This window comes from Strongylocentrotus purpuratus, unplaced genomic scaffold (genome assembly GCF_000002235.5).
Source record: "Strongylocentrotus purpuratus isolate Spur 01 unplaced genomic scaffold, Spur_5.0 spur5_scaffold_6, whole genome shotgun sequence".
NCBI lineage: Eukaryota > Metazoa > Echinodermata > Echinoidea > Camarodonta > Strongylocentrotidae > Strongylocentrotus > Strongylocentrotus purpuratus.
Window position 1 is genome coordinate 16463464 of NW_022145612.1, and position 12450 is coordinate 16475913.

A 12450-nucleotide genomic window follows, 5' to 3' on the forward strand; every position below is an offset into this window, starting at 1 on the left:
CTTTAATGGTTGACTTGCCACTGGTCTATTATAATTATTGACATAGATCTATAAGTACACATAGTTGTGAGAAATGTCTTTTTGGTGTTAAATTATTATATATTCATTTATAATTTATATAGGTGTACAAATTTAGAATGACAAGGCTGTCATAAACAAATATATGTATATGCATTCATATAATGAAATTATTGACATAGATCTAGATAAAACAACATTTTAAATGCAAATGTGTGACATACGGTGGTGAACCTTTCTGAATATATGCCTAGCATGACACAGAGAGAGAGGGATAAATTCCGTGACCAGACACTTTCTCCTGCGGCAATCGCTCCGGATGTTATGTTGTCGAAGGTTCAGGTTTACAGTTGGAATTAGGTTGGGGTTAAGGTTTAGAATAGTGTTGTGTCGTGGTCGATGATATGAATAAGGTTAGAGTAGGAAATTGATTCAAGCATTTGTTGAATGAGCAAATAAACACATATTCACATAGGAAGGACTGCAGTGTGCTGGTAAATGTAGGATATGTGTATTTGGATTATTTTGATTATTGTAGTTTTTATACATCACTTCATTTAGATTTCTCATTGATATACGAGTTATGTTTATTTTTATATTATATTAATTAACTAATGATGTTTCCTTTTAAATCTTATCCAAAGGGATGGTAATACCCGAGACACCCACTAAACAGCTGTTCAAAACAATTGGATACTAAATGGAGCCCTATTATTTTGTCATTAATTTTGTTTGCTGTTTTCAGTTTACTTATAATCACTACTTAAGAAGTGACTTAAAATAATTATGTACCGGTAGATATTATCTGTTCCTAATCCTAAGGACTGTTCAGTGGTCTACAAGTTGAATTGAGCGCACTTTATACTGCTTTAAAGGTACTATGTCCCATTTGCAGGCCCAAAAAATTAAAAAGTTAAATTCCAACTGCATTTGAAAGATAATACTAATTTAGAACTTCCCTAAAAAAGGTGGGGCTTGAAAATGTCTTCAAGTGGGAAAATAATGACTATTAGTTGTCAAATCGACTTTAGGGCTATAGAGCCCAAAAGTAATAGTCTTGATTTTCAGACAATTGTACCGAATGGTCATACGTTTTATGCTGCGCAAAGATTCAATCAGTTTAATCTTGGCCATGACAAGAAGTGGGTTATTGATGTAGACAAATGCTCATGTACCCTTTACAACTCTTTTCATGTATGTTATTACCAAAGAAGAAAAAAAGCCAGTCAGTCACTCAATAGTGTCTGACAGTGAAGTCTAGCAAGTAAACGGATTTCCTTGCATAATTTGAATATGAGGACACTGCTAACGTTGAAATTTCACAGCTAGGACATAAATGACATATTCATAATTCCTGCAAACTGAGTTCTACAGAATTTGAGGTTGGCTGCAAAAGGGACATAGTACTTTTAAGTAAATGACTTATTGGTAAGGACAATTTTTACATGAAATGTATGAATGTTTCTGCACCTTCTAAATGTTTATTATTATTATTATCATTGTTATTGTTATTATTGGTATTGTATGCTTCCATTTTGGTTTTGGTTCACTGTAAAATTACTCTATAGCGGGGACATCGTTTTTTACTGCGCGCAGTCGAAGTTCCATTTAGTTGTGGATGGTTTGTGTGCGCCTATAGGCCACATTTCTCGAGGTATTTCGTTCAAATTTAGATGTCCATTGGTATTATCAACAAGCCTATAGATTTTGCTGATGCTGCGCCCAGTGCTCCGTCTTTTATAGGGTCAAATGTCATATTTTGATAGATATCTTGTGTGCACTCTAGTGTGCGGTCTAACTGCATCATGACAGATTTCTTTCAAATTGAGTATGGAAGTGTATGTTGGTAAAATCTATGCACCTTTAGTTTTTGGTGATGCTGCCACCAGTGTTCTGTGTTTTATAGGATCAAAAGGTTATATTTTGGTGGGTGTCTAGTGTGCGCTCTTTTGACGTATATCTTTCAAATTTTGCATAGAGAGTATTTTGGTACAATCTACACATCTCTCCATTTTGGTGATGCTGCCCTCATTTTTTCAATTTTTATAAGGTCTACAGTCATTTGTCCCTTTTGTGCGCTGTAACTGCCACATTTTTGAATGAATTCTTTCAAATTTTGTAAGGAGGTGTATCTTGATCGAATCTACATATCTTTCGTGTTTGGTGATGCTGCCACCAGTGTTCGTCTATTATAGGGTCAAAGGTCATATTTTGGTGGGTCTTTAGTGTGCGCTCTGCAGAACACATTTCATACCGGAATTCTTTCAAATTTTAAATTGGGATGTAATTTGGTACAATCTACATATCTACACGATGCTGCCCTCATTGTTGCGTCTTTTATATGGTCAAAGGTCATAAGTCTTTTATGCGCTCTAACAGCCACATTTCTTGACAGATTACTTTCAAATGTTGTTTCGAGGTGTGTCTTAGTACAATCTAAACATATTTAGTGTTTGGTTATGCTGCCACCTGTTTTCCGTCTGTTATAGTGCCAAGGGTCATATTTTGGTGGCTGTCTTTTGTGCGCTCTAACTGCCACATCTCTTGACCGGATTTCTTTCAAATTTTCTACAGAGGTGTATTATACTATAATCTATAAACTACAAACTACAAAGTTTTGGTAATGCTGCTCTTAGTCTTGACAATAGTGGCGATCTCTACATCATCCTTTGTTTCAGGGAGGGGAGAGGGGATGTTTGTCCCTCCTTCGAACATAAACATGACACAAAATCGCTGCCGCTGCCGGGGGATACATTCGCATTGCGCGGCAATACAGATTGCGATATTCCTAGTTATTCTTATTCTTATTCTTAATTATTCTCAATATCATTATTATCAGTTTTATATTTTCTACATTCGTTAGCCTGTTCTTGTATGTATAAATTAACTAGGTAGAGTCATCGTGATTATCTACAAATTTCATTTATCAACCATTAATATCCACCCTTTGAATATTTCGTCACGTCTAACAAAATACCCGTTGCACACGAGGCGGCATGCTGGATGCGCTCTGACGTAGGCTAATCAAACCAACAGACCAATAGGTTCATGCGCTAGTGACCCAACTCATTGTTAGCTCTGTTCATTTTGATAGTTTTTTCTACGACGGCGCTCCACATGGTGAGTCAAAGACCATGCTAGTCGATAACGCAGTCCTACGTCACATAAATGACGCTTCGTGTGCAACGGAAAGAATGATTCCCCAAATTCTTTATGGACTTAGCATGGTGTCCATCGAGTTTACAACCGATCAAACCATACGTTATCTGTTCGTAGCTGTGAGATAGAAAGCAGTATGAACACCCTAATGTTGTTATGTCTACATGTACTTCTGTTTTTTAAATTTATTATTTCAAAAATTTAATATAGGATTGATTTGTACAAATTTGATCAGGCATTTCGTCTTTAGGCCGTTATCGGAGACTGGGATTCAATGTGATTCTATGTCTTTTATTAATGTTATAAGAAATTTTTGTGCAATGCACAATGTATCTTAAAAAAGTCTTTTTAGTATTAACCGTTTTGCTGTGAATATGAAAGTGAAGGATTTTTCTAAAAAACCCTCTATATGTATGTTAACTTGCTTGTAAAAAGCGGCGGAAAGCTCTATATGCTCATTGCGTTGACTGTTACGAAAACATTAGGAAATGTTGTTCTTGTTTTAGCTTATACCCAAAAAATATTATCCCTCATTTTCTCCATTGTAATCTTTTCGTAAAACGCAAAACTTATTCTCCCATGCTTTTTTTTTTGGTCGTCTCTTTCTCTTTATATACCTGTTGTTAGTGCCCCAAATGTCATTACTGTCGACCTTTATTGCCTGCCACCCTTTTTGTAAACGACTGAAATCTTTTTGTTTTGTAAAACCTACATATGTTTTTAATAAAAACTTGTTTTGTTGCTATTTTTCATAACTTTGTATGTGGTTGCTTGTTTGTTGGATCAAGACACGTCCGTATCTTGCCAAGTCGTGAGAGAGACCAAAAGAGAAAGGGAGAGAGAGAGAGAGAGAGGGGGGGGGGGGGGGGTTCAGAGAGACTGACCGAGAGAGAAAAAGAGAGAGAGAAAGGGAAGCCTTTGGAAAGCATACGTCAAATTTAAATTTTACAATATCTGGATAACTAATTGATGAGCAGCGAGGGACCGAGTGTCTATTCAAAATGTATGACAGTACATGGTCCGTATTCTACTTATAAACCGGTTTATTAACATAGGCCTATTCAAATTTGTGGATGTCTCTTTTCTGGGGACTTGGTTACGAGGTATTCCATTAACATATTAAACTATTTATAATCCAGGCTGCATACATTACTTATTGCTATTTCGAGCAAGCGTTCTACTTGTCAAGAACAATTAACCTTTCTTAAAACAATATACATTAATCACGGTAGAGGTTTACGGTACACCATGTGTAAAGTCCTAGAGGGACTAAGGAAAGTGGATAGAAAATAGAAGTGAAAATAGAAAGGCGAGAAAGTGGAGGTTGGAAGGATCGAAGAGTATCTTTCAGAAGTGAGTATAGTCCTGAAAAAAAGTCGACACCCGACTCAAAGAACACAAGACCCACCACCGACGCAGCGACTGGGACAAGTCAGCCATCGTCAAGCACGCACAACAAGAGCTCCACCGCATTCACTGGGATAAAAGTCACCTCATCACCACCATCCGACATTGCACACACGAATTAGGGTCCGAGAAGCCATCGAGATCCACCAACACAACACCGTACCCCAAGACCCAGGCCTTCACATCAACAGCATCTGGCACCCAATCCTTCCTCACCATTCTACTTCCGACCAATCTTCAACCAACTCCACAACCAGCACGCCAACCACCAACACGTCACCTATCCATCCATCCGTCAGCCCAAACACCACCTGCAACCACCCAACCACTCCTACTCAAACAAGCACTACACGTTCTCAACTAGCCACTTCACCCACACAAGCACCGACCACGCCCACACCTCGCTACAACCTACGCCGACGAAACCGCCGACCAACACACACAGAGCGACACCACTAATAGCTGTCCTCACCGCCGATCGATACACCCACTCATCAGCCGACACACCGCCCGCTACTCCGCCGACACCAACCACACGACGTCCGCATAACCGCCGCCCACTCGTTTCCCGCCAATTCACGCAACCGAGCGCCACCACCGACAGCTACCTGCCAACCCGCCGAGCCCGCCGGCCCAGTGCTTTCCCCCAAGTCCGCACTCACGCCATTATAAGGACCGCCGCACGCATATATAGCGAACACTCACTCCTGAAGAGAAAAAAAAAAAAAGAGAAAGAAAGAAATTAATATTAAAAAGAAAGGCGTTGGTGATAATAGTCAGGTCTTGACTGATTGCCATTACAACAAAAAACAACAACAACGAAGACGGACAGTCAACCTGTCCGAAACGTCGAGTCTACTCTCCTGCTCCTGCTCTGCAACTCTACTCAACTCTCCAACTCAATCCAGTCTTCTACTCAAACCTCTCATCCTATCTACAACTTTCTGGTTTACAGTCCTTTTCAGGACTATACTCACTTCTGAAAGATACTCTTCCTTCCAACCTCCACTTTCTCGCCTTTCTATTTTCACTTCTATTTGCAATGACGACCTTCGTCATTGCCTTGTTTTCGTTCACATTCTGCCCCATTAATATTCTCCTTTTCCTCCTTTTCCTTTTCCTTATCCTTATCCTTATCGTCAGGAAATCGCATTCGTTTTGCACGTAATGTTTGTTATTCCTAGTTAGGTGCTTTTCTCATGTCCTTTTCCTTTCACATTTCATAGGCATAGTCTCTAACATCCCTTCAAGGTCACTACATTCTTCGATTTTCGAAATCACTCATGCATAACCGTCCAGGCGCCATTTTGTCCGTTTCTGGTCCATTTTAAGGCCTTTCTTTCTTCCTTCCTATCTCCACTATCCTAGATCCTACACATTTGTAACAAATTCCTCTAGATAGTCTAAGAGATGTTCTTTTATCTGCGACGTATAACCTGCCCTTCAAAATGCCATCTTCATACTCAAAATTCAAATCTGAAACCGACTCCGTCAACTATCTCTCAAATTCTTGAAAAATTGACACCTAAATAATCTAAAACTGCCATAACTTTCTCATATAAATTCCGTTTTGTATTTAAATCTCACAGTATCCTTATCTCATAATTGCACATAGCCATGCCAAATTTCACGCTCCAATGACTTTGCACAACATAAATAGCGCCCTCTAAAGTTCTGGGAATTGGCTTTCTCTCTGTGGCCGTATCTCCATAATGGCTTGGCAAACCCGTACCCTTTTTTGGATTTAGATACTTGAAGATATGCCCTTTCCAGCCATATACAAAATTATATACCCTATCACTGACCAAATTTGAGAAAATTGCCCTCCAAATTCGCCATTTTCAAGAAAATTCCAAAATAACTTCAACTTGCTCTAAAATTACGATCCTTTGACCTACGTCAATAAAACTTGGCACACACATGTATTTATATACGTGACAACTGTCCGCAAAGTTTGGTAAAATTTGATTATGTCAGCGCAAAGTTATCTCAAAAAATGATGTATTTACTATGCATTGCGTGATAGCGCGTTAAATGCGTGCAATACATTGCGCGAAGATAACAATGGTGTCAAACTGACCGCAATGAAGTGCCCTTTCGAATGATACCAAGTATAGTATATGTTCACACAGAAAATTGTGAATAAATCGCATTTGAACAAAGATCACTACACGAATTCCGCCGAGTTTCCGCCCGAATCTAACACGTATCGGCTATGACGTCATTTTTTCAGACTGCTTTTCGCCCCTTAAACGTCCTTTTTTTTCCTTGAAAATTTGCAGTGACATGCCGAGTTCCAATACGCAGGGCACCTCATGGCCGGATTTTTAAAATTGGTCAATGTGGCTATTTAAGACGCCATTTTGTCCTATAAATCTATTTTACATCACGTGTTTCGATAGGATTATCATGGGAAAAAAGAGAGTGGTTTACAATAACATTCATGAAATTCTCTTTCTAATGATACCAAATACGGCTCATAAAGAGACATAAAGAGAGAGAGAAAAAACAATCCTGTACGTTTTCCGCTCATGCATTACACGCATTGTCTATGGGGCATATCGGGTTCACGCTTTTGACCCCCAGAACGATCTTTATTGCAATGACGAACATGCACCAAATCCCCTTGGTTTTTGCACGCAGTGCTTGCGAGCCCTTTCCACGTCCTTTCCCATATCCCAATTTCTTTCAAACTTCGTAGGCATAGTCACTACCATCCCATCAAGGTCACTGTTGAGGCCTTTCTTTCGCCCTACCTATCTCCAATATCACAGAAGCTACAGACTTCGTACAAATTGCTCTGGATAGGGCGAGAGAAGCTCTTTCGTTTGACACGTAGAAACATGGCGTCATTGCACGCACATCGTTGTGACACGATTGCATTTCTAAGTTTCTATCCACTTTCCTTAGTCCCTCTAGGACTTTACACATGGTGTACCGTAAACCTCTACCGTGATTATTCATACCACCATGCAAACCTTCAAACATCATCGAATATACATTAAATTGAGTATGTTTGTAAACCGGGCTATTCATTTAAATCTGATCCAGGGTCGAAATCTTAGATCTTATAGATCTCGGACTAAGAACCCCTTTGTTAAATCTGATTTAAACAAAAATCAAAACCCGCCGTAGGGTTTATATAGATAGTAGAATACGAGTCCATGGGTATCGATTTAATGTAATTTCTCTATCTATCCAGGAAAGTGATAAAGAAGGAGTGGAGTCAAGCCGCTCTCCCCATGCTCCAAGCCGCCGAAAGGTTATGCACTAATCTACAACTGTTGACCAGGTGGTGAGATAAACGAGCGCATGAAATATCAGGATTTAGAATTCCTACATCAGAAAATGGTATCGCAACTTGTTCGCTGTCCCTTTCACTGATTTCTCATCAATTGTTGAATGTGTAATGAGTAGAACAAGCGAACACAAACTTGTGTAATTTCATCCTTTTTCCAACTGCAAAAATACACACACAAAAAAAAAAACGCGAAAACACGCATTAGCAAACTTCCCGGCAAACTTAAAGTTATCGAAGATTGTAAATCATGGATTAAATGACAGGACATTGAAACATCCGAAAATAAGCGCATTATCCTAAAATATTGACTTTTTGTCAGGATCAAATTTTTCTTTTACCAACTCTAGCACACAAATTATAGGAAGGGCGGAGTTCGCTTGTTCTACTCATTTATTAATGAGAAATTATTGAAAGGGACAGCGAACATTTGCTGGGAAACCATTTTCTGATGTAAGAATTCAAAATCCTGATATTTCGTGCGCTCTTTTATCTCACCACCTGGTCAACAGTCGCAGATTAGCGCATAACTTTTCGGCGGCCTGGAGCATGCGGGGTCAAAGGAGAGCGGCTTGATTCCACTCCTTCCTATCACCTCCCTGATTGCAACATCTCTCCATTTCTTTTGTAGTTTTAGTCCACTCCCATCAGTTCTTGACATTCTCTTCCCGGTTGATTCTAGGTCCCCTCACGGTTTAGTTCCTCCGCTCTTCCCTCCAACACATCCTTTAAAGAGGCTTTAATTGGTGCCTTTTAACATGACCAAAGCATTTGACTTTTCTCTCCTTAACTGATCCTACCAGTGCAATTTTGTTTACGCCCTGCCATGTGCAATATCTCTTTGTTGGTTTTCATTCGTTTCCAGGATTTTTTTCATCATTCTTCCGTAAACCCAAAACATTTCAAAAGATGTTATTCTATTTTCTATGGCCTTGCTTATTGTCCATGTTCCTGCTCCATTCAATAGGACATACCATATACCAATAGGACATACCGTATACGTACCAGGTTACTAGTCTGTTTTAATTAAAGTGAAACGCATTTAAGGCGAAAATAATAATTTGTATATAGGTGCCACTATGAACATGACTGACAAAGAAAGCGGACATAATATACAGTTCCTCATGCAGACAAAGGAACATCCCTTCACTGCTATTAAGTAAAAATGTGTAGAACAGGTGTCACTTGCATAATCTTCTTACATAATAGCAGTGAAGGGATGTTCCTTTGTCTACTTGAGGAACTGTATATTTTGTCCGCTTTCTTAATTGTTAGTCATGTTCATAGTGTGCATGCTTGGTTAGCTCCTCAACTATTATTGATCCCTAAATAAATACTTGCCATCCATCGATATGAGGCCTACATCAGAAAAGTAAAAATGAAATTTAACGTTCTATATTTCGCCGGGCAGAGCGTGGGTGCAGTCAACATTCAGACTTTTTCATCAGGATATCAAAATAATTCATGCATGCTTTCGCTTTTTAACTCGAAAACGCCACTGTACTGTTACGGCCCTCCATCTTAGAACGGGTCCTGGATGCTGGAGGGCTGGCCTGTCCCTTGCCCCTATCACCGTCATCTGACGAAGAGTTTGCCAGTCTGACTAATGCGAGCGGTTTCTATTTGGCTTGTAGTTTAGAGGCCCGGACGTGGCTCCGTTTTCCCAAAGTATATGAGTGTGGAGATTAGAGGTGTTTTGGATAGCGCTGGACGTGTATTCTCTATGAGAGGGTTATATCAAGCGCGTAGCCAGGATTTCATTTTAGGGGGGGGGGGGGGCGGTAGGGAGCACGCGAAGCGTGCGAATCACTAAAAGAGCGCGCATAGCGCGCTCCCTAGGGGGGTGGGTGCAGGGAGGGGGGAGTTTTGAAAGAAGACGATTCTTGTGCCTTTCTCGACTCATAATCCTTGTCTGAATTCAGTCCGCCCCTCATGCGCATAGCGCGGAAGCTTTGACGTATTATTAGACAAAGAAGATGATTCGTTGTACCTTTGACGTATTATTAGACAAAGAAGATGATTCGTTGTACCTTTGACGTATTATTAGACAAAGAAGATGATTCGTTGTACCTTTCTACCCTTAATCCTTATCTGAACTTTGAAGTTTCATTAAATTATTAGAGAAAGAAGACGACTCGAAGCTCCGTTCTCGACTCTTAATCCTTGTCTGAATTCAGTTCCCCCCTCCCCCCTCCTCCTGCGCGAAGCTATGACGTATTATTAGACAAAGAAGACGATTCGTCAGTGTACCTTTTCCGACCCTTAATCCTTATCTGTATTCAGTCCCCCTCTTTCAAAGCGCGGAAGCTTTGAAGTTTCATTAAATTATTAGAGAAAGAAGACGATTCGTTGTTCCGTTCTCGACTCTTAATCCATAATTTGAACTCAATTTCCCCCTTTTCGCGCGAAGCTCGGAAGCTTTGACGTTTTATCAAATTATTAGAGAAAGAAGACGATTCGTTGTACCGTTCTCGACTCCTTTTCCCTTTTTCTTCCTACGTCCTCTTCCTTTTTTTCTTCTCTTTCTCTCTCTTTTTTTTTTTCTGGCCGGCGTTTTTTTTTTTTTTGGGGGGGGGGGGGGGGGGGGCGACCGCCCCCACCGCCCCCTGGCTACGCGCCTGTGTTATATTACATCAGTCTATGGAGACTCAACTAATTACACGTTATGAAACGGTGGATTGTTTAACTGTATACTTCATTAATACAAACATAAGTCAACTCTCCAACACGTTATCATAGTTAACACCGACACCAATTACCTGGATTAATCTCAACAAGTTGTAAAGGCAGGGATTGCCTTTTGTAGGAACTCTATTTCTCGCTTCCAATCCTTTTCCTTATTTTAGCTCAACTGGAGTAAAGTGGAAAGTTCGCTATCTGACCAAGACGAGAGCCAGTGTCGAGGTGACGAATTCACCGTGAAATACTGCTATCTATAGTCTCCGAGACCTGCTTTACGCATGGTGCGTCCGTAATCGCGCTCTGAGCTCTTTCGCCCCAAACAAAGAGATTCGATCATACACAGTATGTCCTCCGTAGGCCCCAAAAGCTTACTACGCCCTCTACGTTTTCTGCAAGATAACTAATTGTAACAGACTGGTTCGTTACAGTACTTTGCAGACAGGCGCGTCATTTAATGTCAACGAATCAATGCATCAGGAACGGTTATTTTTTCTTTTATACATGGTAACAGATTCGTTTAGGAGCTAGTAGCTTCATGGTGGTACAACATATTTTGCTGGATATAAACTTTCACGTTGCATGCATATAATTCTGATTTGTCCACTTGTTATCATGAGTAGGAATCATCGTATAGTGTCTCCTGTTTGACTTGTAATTCGGTGTTTGTCGACATTTTCCAGCGTATTTGAACGTTCTTCCTCACATGCATTGACCTTGGAAGAAATAATTGGTGACAAAAAGCTTCTGCGAGGATTGAGGAAAGAAGGGTAATATCTACACGGGACATTAAAAGCACAAATCATGGGCCATTCCTAGTTTTCTCACGCACTGGATCAAAGTATAGACTACATTTATTATCATCCTCACACTTTTGCTCTACCAATCTGAATCATGGATATCAGCTGTTCTTCTAAAAGCATAGTTAGTATAATATTCATTCACCTTTTCCTCGGTCGCATTTCTTTTCCCAATATGTCGAATTCCCACCAAGCTCATTGCAGGGCTGTCAACGTTAGGGAACTGCTTCGAGGGAGATCGTATGCAAACATTTGTTTTCCTCAACGGTGGGGGGGGGGGGGGGGGGGGGGGGGGGTGGGGGGTTGTAGTAGAGTCAAATAATATGAAGAAAAAAAGTGCCCACTACTCCCCCCCCCCCCTTGAGCAAAGAAAAAAGGTAAAATTGTAGTTATCATATGTTTGTCGGGAGGTTTATTCATAAACCGGGAGATTCTACATCGAAGCGGGAGAGCGGGAGGAAGGGCGTGGTGGCGGGAGTCTCCCGGTGCGAGCTGGTGGGAGTGGGACGGCGGGAGAATGAGCGTGGTGGCGTGAGACTAACGCGGGAGGGTTGACAGCCCTGCTTATTGTATACCAGGAAGTAGGCCTGTCCCATGCTGTATTCTACACAAATCCATCCATGTATGCATAGGCACCGGAAGTGGGGGGGGGGGGGGGGGGCAAAGGCAGTTTCGCCTCCAAGAACCCCCCATCCTTTAAAAAAAAACAGTTAAGGAGTAAAGATGGTTTGTATTTTTTTAACCAATAAGAACATTAAAACATTAAAACCCGAATTGAATCACATACAAAATATATTCCATTCAAAGAAAAGGAAATTTAACAGGAATTAAAATCTCCTATACATTCCACATGCCCCTATAGGCCTATATATGAAGGCTTTTTGTAATAGCGATACGCGGCTATCGTTGAAATATTGTGAGAGGATGGGAAAGCGTGTGTTTTTAATATTATAGTGGTGAGAAGACATGAGCCCCTGAACACTGGCATACTGATGGGAGTGTATTTCTAATTCGATACCAGTGATTTACAAATGTTGCTTGAAATGACATGATTTTCCGGTATTTTTTCTCATTTTTGGGTGTAAATTG

General features: G+C 40.4%; 1 long non-coding RNA gene across 1 annotated transcript; it reads right to left on the reverse strand.

The window, feature by feature from the left end:
• Positions 1-576: 576 nt before the first annotated feature.
• LOC105439674 lies at positions 577-1569 on the reverse strand. Its single transcript, XR_971369.2, has 2 exons — positions 1426-1569; positions 577-885 (listed from the first exon to the last, which is right to left on the reverse strand). It is a non-coding gene; the product is annotated as an uncharacterized LOC105439674 (long non-coding RNA).
• Between the last annotated feature and the right edge of the window lie 10881 nt (positions 1570-12450).